Source organism: Heterodontus francisci, chromosome 10 (genome assembly GCF_036365525.1).
Source record: "Heterodontus francisci isolate sHetFra1 chromosome 10, sHetFra1.hap1, whole genome shotgun sequence".
Taxonomy (NCBI): domain Eukaryota; kingdom Metazoa; phylum Chordata; class Chondrichthyes; order Heterodontiformes; family Heterodontidae; genus Heterodontus; species Heterodontus francisci.
Genome location: NC_090380.1, coordinates 4,060,852 through 4,083,189, shown reverse-complemented (window position 1 = coordinate 4,083,189; position 22,338 = coordinate 4,060,852).

The window sequence follows — 22,338 nt, the reverse complement described above, 5'->3', positions numbered from 1 at the left end:
AAGAGAGTGTCAGGGAGAGATAGTGAGTGTCTGAGAGTGTCAGAGAGTGATATTTTGTGCCTGAGCGTGTCTGAGAGTGTCAGAGTGTGTCAGAGAGTGATAGAGAGTGTCAGAGAGTGATAGTGAGTGTCAGAGAGTGATAGTGAGTGTCAGAGAGTGATAGTGAGTGTCTGAGAGTGTCAGAGAGTGTCAGAGAGTGTTAGTGAGTGTCAGAGAGTGTCAGAGAGTGTCAGAGAGTGATAGAGAATGTCGGAGGGTGACAGTGAGTGTCTGAGAGTGTCAGAGAGTGTCAGAGAGTGATAGTGAGTGTCAGAGAGTGTCAGAGAGTGTTAGTGAGTATCAGAGTGTGTCAGAGAGTGATAGAGAGTGATAGAGAGTGTCAGAGAGTGTCAGAGAGTGTCAGAGAGTGATAGAGAGTGTCAGAGAGAGATAGAGAGTTTCAGAGGGTGACAGTGAGTGTCTGAGTGTGTCAGAGAGTGATAGAGAGTGTCAGAGAGTGTCAGAGAGTGTCAGAGAGTGTCAGTGAGTGATAGAGAGTGTCAGAGAGAGATAGAGAGTTTCAGAGGGTGACAGTGAGTGTCTGAGAGTGCCAGAGAGTGATCGTGAGTGTCAGAGAGTGTCAGAGAGTGTTCGTGAGTGTCAGAGTGTGTCAGAGAGTGATGGAGAGTGTTAGAGAGAGTCAGAGAGAGTCAGAGAGTGTCAGAGAGTGTCAGAGAGTGTCAGAGAGTGATAAAGAGTGTCAGTGGGTGACAGTGAGTGTCTGAGAGTGTCAGAAAGTGATAGTGAGTGTCTGAGAGTATCAGAGAGAGTCAGAGAGTCTCAGAGATTGTCAGAGAGTGACAGAGAGTGACAGAGAGTGACAGAGAGTGATAGAGAGTGATAGAGAGTGATAGAGAGTGATAGAGATTGTCAGAGAGTGTCAGTGAGTGTCAGAGTGTGATAGTGAGTGTCAGAGAGTGTCAGAGAGTGTTAGTGAGTATCAGAGTGTGTCAGAGAGTGTCAGAGAGTGTCAGAGAGTGAAGGAGGATGTCAGAGAGTGTCAGAGAGTGTCAGAACGTGATAGAGAGTGTCAGAGATTGATAGAGAGTGTCAGAGGGTGACAGTGAGTGTCTGAGAGTGTCAGAGAGTGTCAGAGAGTGATAGTGAATGTCAGAGAGTGTCAGAGAGTGTTAGTGAGTATCAGAGTGTGTCAGAGAGTGATAGAGAGGGATAGAGAGTGTCAGAGAGTGTCAGAGAGTGTGAGAGCGTGTCAGAGAGAGATAGGGAGTGTCAGATAGTGATAGTGAGTGTCTGAGATTGTCAGAGAGTGTCAGAGAGTGTGAGAGAGTGTCAGAGAGAGATAGAGTGTCAGAGAGTGATAGTGTGTGTCTGAGAGTGTCAGAGAGTGTCAGAGAGCGATAGAGAGTGATAGAGAGTGTCAGAGACAGATGGAGAGTGTCAGAGAGTGATAGAGAGTGTCAGAGAGTGTCAGAGAGTGATAATGAGTGTCAGAGGGTGTCAGAGAGAGATAGAGAGTGTCAGAGAGTGATAGAGAGTGTCAGAGAGTATCAGAGAGTGATAGTGAGTGTCAGAGAGTGTCAGAGAGAGATAGAGAGTGTCAGATAGTGATAGTGAGTGTCAGAGAGTGTCAGAGAGTGATAGAGAGTGTCAGAGAGTGTGAGAGAGTGTCAGAGAGAGATAGAGAGTGTCAGAGAGTGATAGTGAGTGTCAGAGAAAGATAGAGAGTGTCAGAGAGTGATAGTGAGTGTCTGAGAGTGTCAGAGAGTGTCAGAGAGTGTCAGAGAGCGACAGAGAGTGATAGAGAGTGTCAGAGAGAGATAGAGAGTGTCAGAGAGCGATAGAGAGTGTCAGAGATTGATAGAGAGTGTCAGAGGGTGACAGTGAGTGTCTGAGAGTGTCAGAGAGTGTCAGAGAGTGTCAGAGAGTGTCAGAGAGTGATAGTGAGTGTCAGAGAGTGTCAGAGAGTGTCAGAGAGTGTTAGTGAGTATCAGAGTGTGTCAGAGAGTGATAGAGAGTGATACAGAGTGATAGAGAGTGTCAGAGAGTGTCAGTGAGTGATTGAGAGTGTCAGAGAGTGATAGAGTGTGTCAGAGGGTGACAGTGAGTGTCTGAGAGTGTCAGAGTGTCAGAGAGTGATAGAGAGTGACAGAGAGTGTCAGAGAGTGTCAGAGTGTTGTCAGACAGTGTCAGAGAGTGTCAGAGTGTGCCAGAGAGTGTCAGAGAGTGATAGAGTGTGATAGAGAGTGTCAGAGAGTGATAGTGAGTGTCTGAGAGTGTCTGAGATTGTCAGAGAGTAATAGTGAGTGTCAGAGAGTGTCAGAGAGTGTCAGAGAGTGTCAGAGAGAGATAGAGAGTGTCAGAGAGTGATAGAGAGTGTCAGAGAGTATCAGAGAGTGATAGCGAGTGTCAGAGAGTGTCAGAGAGAGATAGAGAGTGTCAGATAGTGATAGAGAGTGTCAGAGAGTGTCAGAGAGTGATCGTGAGTGTCAGAGAGGGTGAGAGAGTGTCAGAGAGAGATAGAGAGTGTCAGAGAGTGATGGTGAGTGTCAGAGAGAGATAGAGAGTGTCAGAGAGTGATAGTGAGTGTCTGAGAGTGTGAGAGAGTGTCAGAGAGCGATAGAGAGTGATAGAGAGTGTCAGAGAGAGATAGAGAGTGTCAGAGAGCGATAGAGAGTGTCAGAGAGTGACAGAGAGTGTCAGAGAGTGATAGAGAGTGTCAGAGAGTGATAGTGAGTGTCAGAGAGTGATAGTGAGTGTCTGAGAGTGTCGGAGAGTTTTAGTGAGTGACAGAGAAAGTCAGAGAGTGTCAGAGAGTGTCAGACAGTGTCAGAGAGTTTCAGAGTGTGCCAGAGAGTGTCAGAGAGTGATAGAGTGTGATAGAGAGTGTCAGAGAGTGACAGTGAGTGTCTGAGAGTGTCTGAGAGTGTCTGAGAGTGTCTGAGATTGTCAGAGAGTAATAGTGAGTGTCAGAGAGTGTCAGAGAGTGTCAGAGTGTGCCAGAGAGTGTCAGAGAGTGATAGAGTGTGACAGAGAGTGTCAGAGAGTGATGGTGAGTGTCTGAGAGTGTCTGAGAGTGTCTGAGATTGTCAGTGAGTAATAGTGAGTGTCAGAGAGTGTCAGAGAGTGTCAGAGAGAGATAGAGAGTGTCAGAGAGTGATAGAGAGTGTCAGAGAGTATCAGAGAGTGATAGTGAGTGTCAGAGAGTGTCAGAGAGAGATAGAGAGTGTCAGATAGTGATAGTGAGTGTCAGAGAGTGTCAGAGAGTGATAGAGAGTGTCAGAGAGAGATAGAGAGTGTCAGAGAGTGATAGTGAGTGTCAGAGAGAGATAGAGAGTGTCAGAGAGTGATAGTGAGTGTCTGAGAGTGTGAGAGAGTGTCAGAGAGCGATAGAGTGTGATAGAGAGTGATAGAGAGTGTCAGAGAGAGATAGAGAGTGTCAGAGAGCGATAGAGAGTGTCAGAGAGTGACAGAGAGTGTCAGAGAGTGATAGTGAGTGTCAGAGAGTGATAGAGAGTGTCAGAGAGTGATAGTGAGTGTCTGAGAGTGTCAGAGAGTGTTAGTGAGTGACAGAGATTGTCAGAGAGTGTCAGAGAGTGTCAGATTGTGATAGAGAGTGTCAGAGATTGATAGAGAGTGTCAGAGGGTGACAGTGAGTGTCTGAGAGTGTCAGAGAGTGTCAGAGAGTGATAGTGAGTGTCAGAGAGTGTCAGAGAGTGTTAGTGAGTATCAGAGTGTGTCAGAGAGTGATAGAGAGTGATAGAGAGTGTCAGAGAGTCTCAGAGAGTGTCAGAGAGTTTTAGGGAGAGTCAGAGAGAGTCAGAGAGTGTCATGAGTGATAGAGAGTGTCAGAGTGTGTCAGAGAGTGTCAGAGTTTGATAGAGAGTGTCAGAGAGTGTCAGAGATATATAGAGAGTGTCAGAGATTGATAGAGAGAGTCAGAGAGTGATAGAGAGTGTCAGAGAGTGATAGTGACTGTCTGAGAGTGTCAGAGAGCGACAGAGAGTGATAGAGAGTGTCAGAGAGTGTCAGAGAGAGATAGAGAGTTTCAGAGAGTGACAGTGAGTATCTGAGAGTGTCAGAGAGTGTCAGAGAGCGATAGAGAGTGATAGTGAGTGTCTAAGAGTGTCAGAGAGGGATAGAGAGTGTCAGAGAGTGACAGAGAGTGTCAGAGAGTGATAGTGAGTGTCAGAGAGTGATAGTGAGTGTCAGAGAGTGATAGTGAGTGTCTGAGAGTGTCAGAGAGTGTTAGTGAGTGACAGAGATTGTCAGAGAGTGTCAGAGAGTGTCAGATTGTGATAGAGAGTGTCAGAGATTGATAGAGAGTGTCAGAGGGTGACAGTGAGTGTCTGAGAGTGTCAGAGAGTGTCAGAGAGTGATAGTGAGTGTCAGAGAGTGTCAGAGAGTGTTAGTGAGTATCAGAGTGTGTCAGAGAGTGATAGAGAGTGATAGAGAGTGTCAGAGAGAGTCAGAGAGTGTCATGAGTGATAGAGAGTGTCAGAGTGTGTCAGAGAGAGTCAGAGTTTGATAGAGAGTGTCAGAGAGTGTCAGAGATATATAGAGAGTGTCAGAGAGTGATAGAGAGAGTCAGAGAGTGATAGAGAGTGTCAGAGAGTGATAGTGACTGTCTGAGAGTGTCAGAGAGCGACAGAGAGTGATAGAGAGTGTCAGAGAGTGTCAGAGAGAGATAGAGAGTTTCAGAGAGTGATAGTGAGTGTCTGAGAGTGTCAGAGAGTGTCAGAGAGCGATTGAGAGTGATAGAGATGTCAGAGAGAGTCAGAGAGAGATAGAGAGTGTCAGAGAGTGAAAGTGATTCTCTGAGAGTGTCAGAGAGCGACAGAGAGTGATAGAGAGTGCCAGAGAGTGTCAGAGAGAGATAGAGAGTTTCAGAGAGTGATAGTGAGTGTCTGAGAGTGTCAGAGAGTATCAGAGAGCGATAGAGAGTGATAGTGAGTGTCTGAGAGTGTCAGAGAGGGATAGAGAGTGTCAGAGAGTGGTAGAGAGTGTCAGAGAGTGAAAGAGAGTGTCAGAGAGTGAAAGAGAGTGTCAGAGAGTGATAGTGAGTGCCTGAGAGTGTCTGAGAGTGTCAGAGAGTGATAGAGAGTGTCAGAGTGTGATAGAGAGTGTCAGAGAGTGATAGTGAGTGTCAGAGAGTGATAGTGAGTGTCAGAGAGTGATAGTGAGTGTCAGAGAGTGATAGTGAGTGTCTGAGAGTGTCAGAGAGTGACAGAGTGTGTCAGAGAGTGATAGAGAGTGTCAGAGAGTGATAGTGAGTGTCAGAGAGTGATAGTGAGTGTCAGAGAGTGATAGTGAGTGTCAGAGAGTGATAGTGAGTGTCTGAGAGTGTCAGAGAGTTTTAGTGAGTGACAGAGAATGTCAGAGAGTGTCAGAGAGTGTCAGAGAGTGTCAGACAGTGTCAGAGAGTGTCAGAGTGTGCCAGAGAGTGTCAGAGAGTGATAGAGTGTGATAGAGAGTGTCAGAGAGTGACAGTGAGTGTCTGAGAGTGTCTGAGAGTGTCTGAGATTGTCAGAGAGTAATAGTGAGTGTCAGAGAGTGTCAGAGAGTGTCAGAGTGTGCCAGAGAGTGTCAGAGAGTGATAGAGTGTGACAGAGAGTGTCAGAGAGTGATAGTGAGTGTCAGAGAGTGTCAGAGAGAGATAGAGAGTGTCAGATAGTGATAGAGAGTGTCAGAGAGTGACAGAGTGTGTCAGAGAGTGATAGAGAGTGTCAGAGAGTGATAGTGAGTGTCAGAGAGTGATAGTGAGTGTCAGAGAGTGATAGTGAGTGTCTGAGAGTGTCAGAGAGTTTTAGTGAGTGACAGAGAATGTCAGAGAGTGTCAGAGAGTGTCAGAGAGTGTCAGATAGTGTCAGAGAGTGTCAGAGTGTGCCAGAGAGTGTCAGAGAGTGATAGAGTGTGATAGAGAGTGTCAGAGAGTGACAGTGAGTGTCTGAGAGTGTCTGAGAGTGTCTGAGATTGTCAGAGAGTAATAGTGAGTGTCAGAGAGTGTCAGAGAGTATCAGAGAGTGATAGTGAGTGTCAGAGAGTGTCAGAGAGAGATAGAGAGTGTCAGATAGTGATAGTGAGTGTCAGAGAGTGTCAGAGAGTGATAGAGAGTGTCAGAGAGAGATAGAGAGTGTCAGAGAGTGATAGTGAGTGTCTGAGAGTGTGAGAGTGTCAGAGAGCGATAGAGATTGATAGAGAGTGTCAGAGAGAGATAGAGAGTGTCAGAGAGTGATAGTGAGTGTCAGAGAGAGATAGAGAGTGTCAGAGAGTGATAGTGAGTGTCTGAGAGTTTGAGAGAGTGTCAGAGAGCGATAGAGAGTGATAGAGAGTGTCAGAGAGAGATAGAGTGTGTCAGAGAGCGATAGAGAGTGTCAGAGAGTGACAGAGAGTGTCAGAGAGTGATAGTGAGTGTCAGAGAGTGATAGTGAGTGTCAGAGAGTGATAGTGAGTGTCTGAGAGTGTCAGAGAGTGTTAGTGAGTGACAGAGATTGTCAGAGAGTGTCAGAGAGTGTCAGATTGTGATAGAGAGTGTCAGAGATTGATAGAGAGTGTCAGAGATTGATAGAGAGTGTCAGAGGGTGACAGTGAGTGTCTGAGAGTGTCAGAGAGTGTCAGCGAGTGATAGTGAGTGTCAGAGAGTGTCAGAGAGTGTTAGTGAGTATCAGAGTGTGTCAGAGAGTGATAGAGAGTGTCAGAGAGTGTCAGAGAGTTTTAGGGAGAGTCAGAGAGAGTCAGAGAGTGTCATGAGTGATAAAGAGTGTCAGTGGGTGACAGTGAGTGTCTGAGAGTGTCAGAGAGTGACAGAGAGTGATAGAGAGTGATAGAGAGTGATAGAGAGTGATAGAGAGTGTCAGAGAGTGTCAGAGTGTTGTCAGAGTGTTGTCAGACAGTGTCAGAGAGTGTCAGAGTGTGACAGAGTGTGACAGAGAGTGATAGAGAGTGTCAGAGAGTGATAGTGAGTGTCTGAGAGAGTCTGAGATTGTCAGAGAGTGATAGTGAGTGTCAGAGAGTTTCAGAGAGAGATGGAGAGTGATAGTGAGTGTCTGAGAGTGTCAGAGAGGGATAGAGAGTGTCAGAGAGTGGTAGAGAGTGTCAGAGAGTGAAAGAGAGTGTCAGAGAGTGATAGTGAGTGCCTGAGAGTGTCTGAGAGTGTCAGAGTGTGTCAGAGAGTGATAGAGGGTGTCAGAGTGTGATAGAGAGTGTCAGAGAGTGATAGTGAGTGTCAGAGAGTGATAGTGAGTGTCAGAGAGTGATAGTGAGTGTCTGAGAGTGTCAGAGAGTGTCAGAGAGTGATAGAGAGTGTCAGAGAGTGGCAGAGAGTGTCAGAGAGTGTCAGAGCGTGAAAGAGAGTGTCAGGGAGAGATAGTGAGTGTCTGAGAGTGTCAGAGAGTGATAGTTTGTGCCTGAGAGTGTCTGAGAGTGTCAGAGTGTGTCAGAGAGTGATAGAGAGTGTCAGAGAGTGATAGTGAGTGTCAGAGAGTGATAGTGAGTGTCTGAGAGTTTCAGAGAGTGTTAGTGAGTGTCAGAGAGTGTCAGAGAGTGTCAGAGAGTGATAGAGAGTGTCAGAGGGTGACAGTGTCAGAGAGTGATAGTGAGTGTCAGAGAGTGTCAGAGAGTGTTAGTGAGTATCAGAGTGTGTCAGAGAGTGATAGAGAGTGATAGAGAGTGTCAGAGAGTGTCAGAGAGTGTCAGAGAGTGTCAGAGAGTGTCAGAGAGAGATAGAGAGTGTCAGAGAGTGATAGAGAGTGTCAGAGAGTATCAGAGAGTGATAGAGAGTGTCAGATAGTGATAGAGAGTGTCAGAGAGTGTCAGAGAGTGATCGTGACTGTCAGAGAGTGCGAGAGAGTGTCAGAGAGAGATAGTGAGTGTCAGAGAGTGATGGTGAGTGTCAGAGAGAGATAGAGAGTGTCAGAGAGTGATAGTGAGTGTCTGAGAGTGTGAGAGAGTGTCAGAGAGCGATAGAGAGTGATAGAGAGTGTCAGAGAGAGATAGAGAGTGTCAGAGAGCGATAGAGAGTGTCAGAGAGTGACAGAGAGTGTCAGAGAGTGATAGAGAGTGTCAGAGAGTGATAGTGAGTGTCAGAGAGTGATAGTGAGTGTCTGAGAGTGATAGTGAGTGTCTGAGAGTGTCAGAGAGTTTTAGTGAGTGACAGAGAATGTCAGAGAGTGTCAGAGAGTGTCAGAGAGTGTCAGACAGTGTCAGAGAGTGTCAGAGAGTGTCAGAGTGTGCCAGAGAGTGTCAGAGAGTGATAGAGTGTGATAGAGAGTGTCAGAGAGTGACAGTGAGTGTCTGAGAGTGTCTGAGAGTGTCTGAGATTGTCAGAGAGTAATAGTGAGTGTCAGAGAGTGTCAGAGAGTGTCAGAGTGTGCCAGAGAGTGTCGGAGAGTGATAGAGTGTGACAGAGAGTGTCAGAGAGTGATGGTGAGTGTCTGAGAGTGTCTGAGAGTGTCTGAGATTGTCAGAGAGTAATAGTGAGTGTCAGAGAGTGTCAGAGAGTGTCAGAGAGAGATAGAGAGTGTCAGAGAGTGATAGAGAGTGTCAGAGAGTATCAGAGAGTGATAGTGAGTGTCAGAGAGTGTCAGAGAGAGATAGAGAGTGTCAGATAGTGATAGTGAGTGTCAGAGAGTGTCAGAGAGTGATAGAGAGTGTCAGAGAGAGATAGAGAGTGTCAGAGAGTGATAGTGAGTGTCTGAGAGTGTGAGAGAGTGTCAGAGAGCGATAGAGATTGATAGAGAGTGTCAGAGAGAGATAGAGAGTGTCAGAGAGTGATAGTGAGTGTCTGAGAGTGTGAGAGAGTGTCAGAGAGCGATAGAGAGTGATAGAGAGTGTCAGAGAGAGATAGAGAGTGTCAGAGAGCGATAGAGAGTGTCAGAGAGTGACAGAGAGTGTCAGAGAGTGATAGTGAGTGTCAGAGAGTGATAGTGAGTGTCAGAGAGTGATAGTGAGTGTCAGAGAGTGATAGTGAGTGTCTGAGAGTGTCAGAGAGTGTTAGTGAGTGACAGAGATTGTCAGAGAGTGTCAGAGAGTGTCAGATTGTGATAGAGAGTGTCAGAGATTGATAGAGAGTGTCAGAGGGTGACAGTGAGTGTCTGAGAGTGTCAGAGAGTGTCAGAGAGTGATAGTGAGTGTCAGAGAGTGTCAGAGAGTGTTAGTGAGTATCAGAGTGTGTCAGAGAGTGATAGAGAGTGATAGAGAGTGTCAGAGAGTGTCAGAGAGTGTCAGAGAGTTTTAGGGAGAGTCAGAGAGAGTCAGAGAGTGTCATGAGTGATAAAGAGTGTCAGTGGGTGACAGTGAGTGTCTGAGAGTGTCAGAGAGTGACAGAGAGTGATAGAGAGTGATAGTGAGTGTCAGAGAGTGTCAGAGTGTTGTCAGAGTGTTGTCAGACAGTGTCAGAGAGTGTCAGAGTGTGACAGAGAGTGATAGAGAGTGTCAGAGAGTGATAGTGAGTGTCTGAGAGAGTCTGAGATTGTCAGAGAGTGATAGTGAGTGTCAGAGAGTTTCAGAGAGAGATAGAGAGGGTCAGAGAGTGATAGTGAGTGTCAGAGAGTGTGAGAGAGTGTCAGAGAGCGATAGAGATTGATAGAGAGTGTCAGAGAGAGATAGAGAGTGTCAGAGAGTGATAGTGAGTGTCAGAGAGAGATAGAGAGTGTCAGAGAGTGATAGTGAGTGTCTGAGAGTGTGAGAGAGTGTCAGAGAGCGATTGAGAGTGATAGAGAGTGTCAGAGAGAGATAGAGAGTGTCAGAGAGCGATAGAGAGTGTCAGAGAGTGACAGAGAGTGTCAGAGAGTGATAGTGAGTGTCAGAGAGTGATAGTGAGTGTCAGAGAGTGATAGTGAGTGTCAGAGAGTGATAGTGAGTGTCTGAGAGTGTCAGAGAGTGTCAGAGAGTGATAGTGAGTGTCAGAGAGTGTCAGAGAGTGTTAGTGAGTATCAGAGTGTGTCAGAGAGTGATAGAGAGTGATAGAGAGTGTCAGAGAGTGTCAGAGAGTGTCAGAGAGTTTTAGGGAGAGTCAGAGAGAGTCAGAGAGTGTCATGAGTGATAAAGAGTGTCAGTGGGTGACAGTGAGTGTCTGAGAGTGTCAGAGAGTGACAGAGAGTGATAGAGAGTGATAGTGAGTGTCAGAGAGTGTCAGAGTGTTGTCAGAGTGTTGTCAGACAGTGTCAGAGAGTGTCAGAGTGTGACAGAGAGTGATAGAGAGTGTCAGAGAGTGATAGTGAGTGTCTGAGAGAGTCTGAGATTGTCAGAGAGTGATAGTGAGTGTCAGAGAGTTTCAGAGAGAGATAGAGAGGGTCAGAGAGTGATAGTGAGTGTCAGAGAGTGTGAGAGAGTGATAGAGAGTGTCAGAGAGTGTGAGAGAGTGTGAGAGAGTGTCAGAGGGAGATAGAGAGTGTCAGAGAGTGGTAAAGAGTGTCAGAGAGTGTCAGAGTGAGATAGAGAGTGTCAGAGAGTGATAGTGAGTATCAGAGAGAGATGGAGAGTGTCAAAGAGTGATATGAGTGTCTGAGAGCGTCAGAGAGTGTCAGAGAGCGATAGAGAGTGATAGAGAGTGTCAGAGAGAGATAGAGAGTGTCAGAGAGTGATAGAGAGTGTCAGAGAGTGACAGAGAGTGTCAGAGAGAGATAGAGAGTGTCAGAGAGTGTCAGAGAGTGATAGTGAGTGTCAGAGAGTGTCAGAGAGTGTTAGTGAGTATCAGAGTGTGTCAGAGAGTGATAGAGAGTGATAGAGAGTGTCAGAGAGTGTCAGAGAGTGTCAGAGAGTTTTAGGGAGAGTCAGAGAGAGTCAGAGAGTGTCATGAGTGATAAAGAGTGTCAGTGGGTGACAGTGAGTGTCTGAGAGTGTCAGAGAATGACAGAGAGTGATAGAGAGTGATAGTGAGTGTCAGAGAGTGTCAGAGTGTTGTCAGAGTGTTGTCAGACAGTGTCAGAGAGTGTCAGAGTGTGACAGAGAGTGATAGAGAGTGTCAGAGAGTGATAGTGAGTGTCTGAGAGAGTCTGAGATTGTCAGAGAGTGATAGTGAGTGTCAGAGAGTTTCAGAGAGAGATAGAGAGTGTCAGAGAGTGATAGTGAGTGTCAGAGAGTGTGAGAGAGTGATAGAGAGTGTCAGAGAGTGTGAGAGAGTGTCAGAGGGAGATAGAGAGTGTCAGAGAGTGGTAAAGAGTGTCAGAGAGTGTCAGATTGAGATAGAGAGTGTCAGAGAGTGATAGTGAGTATCAGAGAGAGATGGAGAGTGTCAAAGAGTGATATGAGTGTCTGAGAGCGTCAGAGAGTGTCAGAGAGCGATAGAGAGTGATAGAGAGTGTCAGAGAGAGATAGAGAGTGTCAGAGAATGATAGAGAGTGTCAGAGAGTGACAGAGAGTGTCAGAGAGAGATAGAGAGTGTCAGAGAGTGATAGTGAGTGTCTGAGAGTGTCAGAGAGTGTCAGAGAGCGATAGAGAGTGATAGAGAGAGTCAGAGAGTGTCAGAGAGAGATAGAGATTGTCAGAGAGTGACAGTGAGTGTCTGAGAGTGTCAGAGTGTGTCAGAGAGTGTCAGAGTTTGATAGAGAGTGTCAGAGAGTGTCAGAGATATATAGAGAGTGTCAGAGAGTGATAGAGAGAGTCAGAGAGTGATAGAGAGTGTCAGAGAGTGATAGTGACTGTCTGAGAGTGTCAGAGAGCGACAGAGAGTGATAGAGAGTGTCAGAGAGTGTCAGAGAGCGATTGAGAGTGATAGAGAGTGTCAGAGAGAGTCAGAGAGAGATAGAGAGTGTCAGAGAGTGATAGTGATTCTCTGAGAGTGTCAGAGAGCGACAGAGAGTGATAGAGAGTGTCAGAGAGTGTCAGAGAGAGATAGAGAGTTTCAGAGAGTGATAGTGAGTGTCTGAGAGTGTCAGAGAGTGTCAGAGAGCGATAGAGAGTGATAGTGAGTGTCTGAGAGTGTCAGAGAGGGATAGAGAGTGTCAGAGAGTGGTAGAGAGTGTCAGAGAGTGAAAGAGAGTGTCAGAGAGTGATAGTGAGTGCCTGAGAGTGTCTGAGAGTTTCAGAGTGTGTCAGAGAGTGATAGAGAGTGTCAGAGTGTGATAGAGAGTGTCAGAGAGTGATAGTGAGTGTCAGAGAGTGATAGTGAGTGTCAGAGAGTGATAGTGAGTGTCTGAGAGTGTCAGAGAGTGTCAGAGAGTGATAGAGAGTGTCAGAGAGTGGCAGAGAGTGTCAGAGAGATTCAGAGCGTGAAAGAGAGTGTCAGGGAGAGATAGTGAGTGTCTGAGAGTGTCAGAGAGTGATAGTTAGTGCCTGAGAGTGTCTGAGAGTGTCAGAGTGTGTCAGAGAGTGATAGAGAGTGTCAGAGAGTGATAGTGAGTGTCAGAGAGTGATAGTGAGTGTCAGAGAGTGATAGTGAGTGTCTGAGAGTGTCAGAGAGGGATAGAGAGTGTCAGAGAGTGGTAGAGAGTGTCAGAGAGTGAAAGAGAGTGTCAGAGAGTGATAGTGAGTGCCTGAGAGTGTCTGAGAGTTTCAGAGTGTGTCAGAGAGTGATAGAGAGTGTCAGAGTGTGATAGAGAGTGTCAGAGAGTGATAGTGAGTGTCAGAGAGTGATAGTGAGTGTCAGAGAGTGATAGTGAGTGTCAGAGAGTGATAGTGAGTGTCTGAGAGTGTCAGAGAGTGTCAGAGAGTGATAGAGAGTGTCAGAGAGTGGCAGAGAGTGTCAGAGAGATTCAGAGCGTGAAAGAGAGTGTCAGGGAGAGATAGTGAGTGTCTGAGATTGTCAGAGAGTGATAGTTTGTGCCTGAGAGTGTCTGAGAGTGTCAGAGTGTGTCAGAGAGTGATAGAGAGTGTCAGAGAGTGATAGTGAGTGTCAGAGAGTGATAGTGAGTGTCAGAGAGTGATAGTGAGTGTCTGAGAGTGTCAGAGAGTGTCAGAGAGTGTCAGAGAGTGTCAGAGAGTGATAGAGAGTGTCAGAGGGTGACAGTGTCAGAGAGTGATAGTGAGTGTCAGAGAGTGTCAGAGAGTGTTTGTGAGTATCAGAGTGTGTCAGAGACTGATAGAGAGTGATAGAGAGTGTCAGAGAGTGTCAGAGAGTGTCAGTGAGTGATAGAGAGTGTCAGAGAGAGATAGAGAGTTTCAGAGGGTGACAGTGAGTGTCTGAGTGTGTCAGAGAGTGTCAGAGAGTGATAGAGAGTGTCAGAGAGAGATAGAGAGATTCAGAGTGTGACAGTGAGTGTCTGAGAGTGCCAGAGAGTGATCGTGAGTGTCAGAGAGTGTCAGAGAGTGTCAGAGAGTGTTCGTGAGTGTCAGAGTGAGTCAGAGAGTGATGGAGAGTGATAGAGAGAGTCAGAGAGAGTCAGAGAGAGTCAGAGAGTGTCAGAGAGTGTCAGAGAGTGTCAGAGAGTGTCAGAGACTGATAAAGAGTGTCAGAAAGTGATAGTGAGTGTCTGAGAGTATCAGAGAGAGTCAGAGAGTCTCAGAGATTGTCAGAGAGTGACAGAGAGTGATAGAGAGTGTTAGAGAGTGTCAGAGAGTGATAGAGATTGTCAGAGAGTGTTAGTGAGTGTCAGAGATTGTCAGAGATTGTCAGAGAGTGTCAGAGAGTGTCAGAGAGTGTCAGAGAGTGATAGAGAGTGTCAGAGAGTGATAGTGACTGTCTGAGAGTGTCAGAGAGCGACAGAGAGTGATAGAGAGTGTCAGAGAGTGTCAGAGAGCGATTGAGAGTGATAGAGAGTGTCAGAGAGAGTCAGAGAGAGATAGAGAGTGTCAGAGAGTGATAGTGATTCTCTGAGAGTGTCAGAGAGCGGCAGAGAGTGATAGAGAGTGTCAGAGAGTGTCAGAGAGAGATAGAGAGTTTCAGAGAGTGATAGTGAGTGTGTGAGAGTGTCAGAGAGTGTCAGAGAGCGATAGAGAGTGATAGTGAGTGTCTGAGAGTGTCAGAGAGGGATAGAGAGTGTCAGAGAGTGGTAGAGAGTGTCAGAGAGTGAAAGAGAGTGTCAGAGAGTGATAGTGAGTGCCTGAGAGTGTCTGAGAGTGTCAGAGTGTGTCAGAGAGTGATAGAGAGTGTCAGAGTGTGATAGAGAGTGTCAGAGAGTGATAGTGAGTGTCAGAGAGTGACAGAGAGTGATAGAGAGTGTTAGAGAGTGTCAGAGAGTGATAGAGATTGTCAGAGAGTGTTAGTGAGTGTCAGAGATTGTCAGAGATTGTCAGAGAGTGTCAGAGAGTGTCAGAGAGTGTCAGAGAGTGATAGAGAGTGTCAGAGATTGATAGAGAGTGTCAGAGGGTGACAGTGAGCGTCTGAGAGAGTCAGAGAGTGTCAGAGTGTGATAGTGAGTGTCAGAGAGTGTCAGAGAGTGTTAGTGAGTATCAGAGTGTGTCAGAGAGTGTCAGAGAGTGATAGAGAGTGTCAGAGAGTGTCAGAGAGTGTCAGAGAGTGATAGAGAGTGTCAGAGATTGATAGAGAGTGTCAGAGGGTGACAGTGAGTGTCTGCGAGTGTCAGAGAGTGTCAGAGAGTGATAGTGAATGTCAGAGAGTGTCAGAGAGTGTCAGAGAGTGTTCGTGAGTGTCAGAGTGAGTCAGAGAGTGATGGAGAGTGACAGAGAGAGTCAGAGAGAGTCAGAGAGAGTCAGAGAGTGTCAGAGAGTGTCAGAGAGTGTCAGAGACTGATAAAGAGTGTCAGAAAGTGATAGTGAGTGTCTGAGAGTATCAGAGAGAGTCAGAGAGTCTCAGAGATTGTCAGAGAGTGACAGAGAGTGATAGAGAGTGTTAGAGAGTGTCAGAGAGTGATAGAGATTGTCAGAGAGTGTTAGTGAGTGTCAGAGATTGTCAGAGATTGTCAGAGAGTGTCAGAGAGTGTCAGAGAGTGTCAGAGAGTGATAGAGAGTGTCAGAGAGTGATAGTGACTGTCTGAGAGTGTCAGAGAGCGACAGAGAGTGATAGAGAGTGTCAGAGAGTGTCAGAGAGCGATTGAGAGTGATAGAGAGTGTCAGAGAGAGTCAGAGAGAGATAGAGAGTGTCAGAGAGTGATAGTGATTCTCTGAGAGTGTCAGAGAGCGACAGAGAGTGATAGAGAGTGTCAGAGAGTGTCAGAGAGAGATAGAGAGTTTCAGAGAGTGATAGTGAGTGTGTGAGAGTGTCAGAGAGTGTCAGAGAGCGATAGAGAGTGATAGTGAGTGTCTGAGAGTGTCAGAGAGGGATAGAGAGTGTCAGAGAGTGGTAGAGAGTGTCAGAGAGTGAAAGAGAGTGTCAGAGAGTGATAGTGAGTGCCTGAGAGTGTCTGAGAGTGTCAGAGTGTGTCAGAGAGTGATAGAGAGTGTCAGAGTGTGATAGAGAGTGTCAGAGAGTGATAGTGAGTGTCAGAGAGTGACAGAGAGTGATAGAGAGTGTTAGAGAGTGTCAGAGAGTGATAGAGATTGTCAGAGAGTGTTAGTGAGTGTCAGAGATTGTCAGAGATTGTCAGAGAGTGTCAGAGAGTGTCAGACAGTGTCAGAGAGTGATAGAGAGTGTCAGAGATTGATAGAGAGTGTCAGAGGGTGACAGTGAGCGTCTGAGAGTGTCAGAGAGTGTCAGAGTGTGATAGTGAGTGTCAGAGAGTGTCAGAGAGTGTTAGTGAGTATCAGAGTGTGTCAGAGAGTGTCAGAGAGTGATAGAGAGTGTCAGAGAGTGTCAGAGAGTGTCAGAGAGTGATAGAGAGTGTCAGAGATTGATAGAGAGTGTCAGAGGGTGACAGTGAGTGTCTGCGAGTGTCAGAGAGTGTCAGAGAGTGATAGTGAATGTCAGAGAGTGTCAGAGAGTGTTAGTGAGTATCAGAGTGTGTCAGAGAGTGATAGAGAGTGATAGAGAGTGTCAGAGAGTGTCAGAGAGTGTGAGAGAGTGTCAGAGAGAGATAGAGAGTCTCAGAGAGTGATAGTGTGTGTCTGAGAGTGTCAGAGAGTGTCAGAGAGCGATAGAGAGTGATAGAGAGTGTCAGAGACAGATAGAGAGTGTCAGAGAGTGATAGAGAGTGTCAGAGAGTGTCAGAGAGTGTCAGAGAGTGATAATGAGTTTCAGAGGGTGTCAGAGAGAGATAGAGAGTGTCAGAGAGTGATAAAGAGTGTCAGAGAGTATCAGAGAGTGATAGTGAGTGTCAGAGAGTGTCAGAGAGAGATAGAGAGTGTCAGATAGTGATAGTGAGTGTCAGAGAGTGTCAGGGAGTGATAGAGAGTGTCAGAGAGTGTGAGAGAGTGTCAGAGAGAGATAGAGAGTGTCAGAGAGTGATAGTGAGTGTCAGAGAAAGATAGAGAGTGTCAGAGAGTGATAGTGAGTGTCTGAGAGTGTCAGAGAGTGTCAGAGAGCGACAGAGAGTGACAGAGAGTGTCAGAGAGAGATAGAGAGTGTCAGAGAGCGATAGAGAGTGTCAGAGAGTGACAGAGAGTGTCAGAGAGTGATAGAGAGTGTCAGAGAGTGATAGTGAGTGTCAGAGAGTGATAGTGAGTGTCTGAGAGTGTCAGAGAGTGATAGTGAGTGTCTGAGAGTGTCAGAGAGTGTTAGTGTGTGTCAGAGATTGTCAGAGCGTGTCAGAGAGTGTCAGAGAGTGATAGAGGGTGTCAGAGATTGATAGAGAGTGTCAGAGGGTGACAGTGAGTGTCTGAGAGTGTCAGAGAGTGTCAGAGAGTGATAGTGAGTGTCAGAGAGTGTCAGAGAGTGTTAGTGAGTATCAGAGTGTGTCAGAGAGTGATAGAGAGTGATAGAGAGTGTCAGAGAGTGTCAGAGAGTGTCAGAGAGTGATAGAGAGTGTCAGAGGGTGACAGTGAGTGTCAGAGGGTGACAGTGAGTGTCTGAGAGTGTCAGAGAGTGTCAGAGAGTGATAGAGAGTGATAGAGAGTGACAGAGAGTGTCAGAGAGTGTCAGAGAGAGATAGAGAGTGTCAGAGAGTATCAGAGAGTAATAGTGAGTGTCAGAGAGTGTCAGAGAGTGTCAGAGAGTGTCAGAGAGTGTCAGAGAGCGTTTGAGAGTGATAGAGAGTGTCAGAGAGAGTCAGAGAGAGATAGAGAGTGTCAGAGAGTGATAGTGATTCTCTGAGAGTGTCAGAGAGCGACAGAGAGTGATAGAGAGTGTCAGAGACAGTCAGAGAGAGATAGAGAGTTTCAGAGAGTGATAGTGAGTGTCTGAGAGTGTCAGAGAGTGTCAGAGAGCGATAGAGAGTGATAGTGAGTGTCTGAGAGTGTCAGAGAGGGATAGAGAGTGTCAGAGAGTGGTAGAGAGTGTCAGAGAGTGAAAGAGAGTGTCAGAGAGTGATAGTGAGTGCCTGAGAGTGTCTGAGAGTTTCAGAGTGTGTCAGAGAGTGATAGAGAGTGTCAGAGTGTGATAGAGAGTGTCAGAGAGTGATAGTGAGTGTCAGAGAGTGATAGTGAGTGTCAGAGAGTGATAGTGAGTGTCTGAGAGTGTCAGAGAGTGTCAGAGAGTGATAGAGAGTGTCAGAGAGTGGCAGAGAGTGTCAGAGAGATTCAGAGCGTGAAAGAGAGTGTCAGGGAGAGATAGTGAGTGTCTGAGAGTGTCAGAGAGTGATAGTTTGTGCCTGAGAGTGTCTGAGAGTGTCAGAGTGTGTCAGAGAGTGATAGAGAGTGTCAGAGAGTGATAGTGAGTGTCAGAGAGTGATAGTGAGTGTCAGAGAGTGATAGTGAGTGTCTGAGAGTGTCAGAGAGGGATAGAGAGTGTCAGAGAGTGGTAGAGAGTGTCAGAGAGTGAAAGAGAGTGTCAGAGAGTGATAGTGAGTGCCTGAGAGTGTCTGAGAGTTTCAGAGTGTGACAGAGAGTGATAGAGAGTGTCAGAGTGTGATAGAGAGTGTCAGAGAGTGATAGTGAGTGTCAGAGAGTGATAGTGAGTGTCAGAGAGAGATAGTGAGTGTCAGAGAGTGATAGTGAGTGTCTGAGAGTGTCAGAGAGTGTCAGAGAGTGATAGAGAGTGTCAGAGAGTGGCAGAGAGTGTCAGAGAGATTCAGAGCGTGAAAGAGAGTGTCAGGGAGAGATAGTGAGTGTCTGAGAGTGTCAGAGAGTGATAGTTTGTGCCTGAGAGTGTCTGAGAGTGTCAGAGTGTGTCAGAGAGTGATAGAGAGTGTCAGAGAGTGATAGTGAGTGTCAGAGAGTGATAGTGAGTGTCAGAGAGTGATAGTGAGTGTCTGAGAGTGTCAGAGAGTGTCAGAGAGTGTCAGAGAGTGTCAGAGAGTGATAGAGAGTGTCAGAGGGTGACAGTGTCAGAGAGTGATAGTGAGTGTCAGAGAGTGTCAGAGAGTGTTTGTGAGTATCAGAGTGTGTCAGAGACTGATAGAGAGTGATAGAGAGTGTCAGAGAGTGTCAGAGAGTGTCAGTGAGTGATAGAGAGTGTCAGAGAGAGATAGAGAGTTTCAGAGGGTGACAGTGAGTGTCTGAGAGTGTCAGAGAGTGTCAGAGAGTGATAGAGAGTGTCAGAGAGAGATAGAGAGATTCAGAGGGTGACAGTGAGTGTCTGAGAGTGCCAGAGAGTGATCGTGAGTGTCAGAGAGTGTCAGAGAGTGTCAGAGAGTGTTCGTGAGTGTCAGAGTGAGTCAGAGAGTGATGGAGAGTGATAGAGAGAGTCAGAGAGAGTCAGAGAGAGTCAGAGAGTGTCAGAGAGTGTCAGAGAGTGTCAGAGAGTGTCAGAGACTGATAAAGAGTGTCAGAAAGTGATAGTGAGTGTCTGAGAGTATCAGAGAGAGTCAGAGAGTCTCAGAGATTGTCAGAGAGTGACAGAGAGTGATAGAGAGTGTTAGAGAGTGTCAGAGAGTGATAGAGATTGTCAGAGAGTGTTAGTGAGTGTCAGAGATTGTCAGAGATTGTCAGAGAGTGTCAGAGAGTGTCAGAGAGTGTCAGAGAGTGATAGAGAGTGTCAGAGAGTGATAGTGACTGTCTGAGAGTGTCAGAGAGCGACAGAGAGTGATAGAGAGTGTCAGAGAGTGTCAGAGAGCGATTGAGAGTGATAGAGAGTGTCAGAGAGAGTCAGAGAGAGATAGAGAGTGTCAGAGAGTGATAGTGATTCTCTGAGAGTGTCAGAGAGCGACAGAGAGTGATAGAGAGTGTCAGAGAGTGTCAGAGAGAGATAGAGAGTTTCAGAGAGTGATAGTGAGTGTGTGAGAGTGTCAGAGAGTGTCAGAGAGCGATAGAGAGTGATAGTGAGTGTCTGAGAGTGTCAGAGAGGGATAGAGAGTGTCAGAGAGTGGTAGAGAGTGTCAGAGAGTGAAAGAGAGTGTCAGAGAGTGATAGTGAGTGCCTGAGAGTGTCTGAGAGTGTCAGAGTGTGTCAGAGAGTGATAGAGAGTGTCAGAGTGTGATAGAGAGTGTCAGAGAGTGATAGTGAGTGTCAGAGAGTGACAGAGAGTGATAGAGAGTGTTAGAGAGTGTCAGAGAGTGATAGAGATTGTCAGAGAGTGTTAGTGAGTGTCAGAGATTGTCAGAGATTGTCAGAGAGTGTCAGAGAGTGTCAGAGAGTGTCAGAGAGTGATAGAGAGTGTCAGAGATTGATAGAGAGTGTCAGAGGGTGACAGTGAGCGTCTGAGAGTGTCAGAGAGTGTCAGAGTGTGATAGTGAGTGTCAGAGAGTGTCAGAGAGTGTTAGTGAGTATCAGAGTGTGTCAGAGAGTGTCAGAGAGTGATAGAGAGTGTCAGAGAGTGTCAGAGAGTGTCAGAGAGTGATAGAGAGTGTCAGAGATTGATAGAGAGTGTCAGAGGGTTGACAGTGAGTGTCTGCGAGTGTCAGAGAGTGTCAGAGAGTGATAGTGAATGTCAGAGAGTGTCAGAGAGTGTTAGTGAGTATCAGAGTGTGTCAGAGAGTGATAGAGAGTGATAGAGAGTGTCAGAGAGTGTCAGAGAGTGTGAGAGAGTGTCAGAGAGAGATAGAGAGTCTCAGAGAGTGATAGTGTGTGTCTGAGAGTGTCAGAGAGTGTCAGAGAGCGATAGAGAGTGATAGAGAGTGTCAGAGACAGATAGAGAGTGTCAGAGAGTGATAGAGAGTGTCAGAGAGTGTCAGAGAGTGTCAGAGAGTGATAATGAGTTTCAGAGGGTGTCAGAGAGAGATAGAGAGTGTCAGAGAGTGATAAAGAGTGTCAGAGAGTATCAGAGAGTGATAGTGAGTGTCAGAGAGTGTCAGAGAGAGATAGAGAGTGTCAGATAGTGATAGTGAGTGTCAGAGAGTGTCAGGGAGTGATAGAGAGTGTCAGAGAGTGTGAGAGAGTGTCAGAGAGAGATAGAGAGTGTCAGAGAGTGATAGTGAGTGTCAGAGAAAGATAGAGAGTGTCAGAGAGTGATAGTGAGTGTCTGAGAGTGTCAGAGAGTGTCAGAGAGCGACAGAGAGTGACAGAGAGTGTCAGAGAGAGATAGAGAGTGTCAGAGAGCGATAGAGAGTGTCAGAGAGTGACAGAGAGTGTCAGAGAGTGATAGAGAGTGTCAGAGAGTGATAGTGAGTGTCAGAGAGTGATAGTGAGTGTCTGAGAGTGTCAGAGAGTGATAGTGAGTGTCTGAGAGTGTCAGAGAGTGTTAGTGTGTGTCAGAGATTGTCAGAGCGTGTCAGAGAGTGTCAGAGAGTGATAGAGGGTGTCAGAGATTGATAGAGAGTGTCAGAGGGTGACAGTGAGTGTCTGAGAGTGTCAGAGAGTGTCAGAGAGTGATAGTGAGTGTCAGAGAGTGTCAGAGAGTGTTAGTGAGTATCAGAGTGTGTCAGAGAGTGATAGAGAGTGATAGAGAGTGTCAGAGAGTGTCAGAGAGTATCAGAGAGTGATAGAGAGTGTCAGAGGGTGACAGTGAGTGTCAGAGGGTGACAGTGAGTGTCTGAGAGTGTCAGAGAGTGTCAGAGAGTGATAGAGAGTGATAGAGAGTGACAGAGAGTGTCAGAGAGTGTCAGAGAGAGATAGAGAGTGTCAGAGAGTATCAGAGAGTAATAGTGAGTGTCAGAGAGTGTCAGAGAGTGTCAGAGAGTGTCAGAGAGTGTCAGAGAGAGCTAGAGAGTGTCAGAGAGTGATAGAGAGTGTCAGAGAGTATCAGAGAGTGATAGTGAGTGTCTGAGAGTGTCAGAGAGTGTTAGTGAGTGACAGAGAGAGTCAGAGAGAGATAGAGAGTGTCAGAGAGTGATAGTGATTCTCTGAGAGTGTCAGAGAGCGACAGAGAGTGATAGAGAGTGTCAGAGAGTGTCAGAGAGAGATAGAGAGTTTCAGAGAGTGATAGTGAGTGTGTGAGAGTGTCAGAGAGTGTCAGAGAGCGATAGAGAGTGATAGTGAGTGTCTGAGAGTGTCAGAGAGGGATAGAGAGTGTCAGAGAGTGGTAGAGAGTGTCAGAGAGTGAAAGAGAGTGTCAGAGAGTGATAGTGAGTGCCTGAGAGTGTCTGAGAGTGTCAGAGTGTGTCAGAGAGTGATAGAGAGTGTCAGAGTGTGATAGAGAGTGTCAGAGAGTGATAGTGAGTGTCAGAGAGTGACAGAGAGTGATAGAGAGTGTTAGAGAGTGTCAGAGAGTGATAGAGATTGTCAGAGAGTGTTAGTGAGTGTCAGAGATTGTCAGAGATTGTCAGAGAGTGTCAGAGAGTGTCAGAGAGTGTCAGAGAGTGATAGAGAGTGTCAGAGATTGATAGAGAGTGTCAGAGGGTGACAGTGAGCGTCTGAGAGTGTCAGAGAGTGTCAGAGTGTGATAGTGAGTGTCAGAGAGTGTCAGAGAGTGTTAGTGAGTATCAGAGTGTGTCAGAGAGTGTCAGAGAGTGATAGAGAGTGTCAGAGAGTGTCAGAGAGTGTCAGAGAGTGATAGAGAGTGTCAGAGATTGATAGAGAGTGTCAGAGGGTGACAGTGAGTGTCTGCGAGTGTCAGAGAGTGTCAGAGAGTGATAGTGAATGTCAGAGAGTGTCAGAGAGTGTTAGTGAGTATCAGAGTGTGTCAGAGAGTGATAGAGAGTGATAGAGAGTGTCAGAGAGTGTCAGAGAGTGTGAGAGAGTGTCAGAGAGAGATAGAGAGTCTCAGAGAGTGATAGTGTGTGTCTGAGAGTGTCAGAGAGTGTCAGAGAGCGATAGAGAGTGATAGAGAGTGTCAGAGACAGATAGAGAGTGTCAGAGAGTGATAGAGAGTGTCAGAGAGTGTCAGAGAGTGTCAGAGAGTGATAATGAGTTTCAGAGGGTGTCAGAGAGAGATAGAGAGTGTCAGAGAGTGATAAAGAGTGTCAGAGAGTATCAGAGAGTGATAGTGAGTGTCAGAGAGTGTCAGAGAGAGATAGAGAGTGTCAGATAGTGATAGTGAGTGTCAGAGAGTGTCAGGGAGTGATAGAGAGTGTCAGAGAGTGTGAGAGAGTGTCAGAGAGAGATAGAGAGTGTCAGAGAGTGATAGTGAGTGTCAGAGAAAGATAGAGAGTGTCAGAG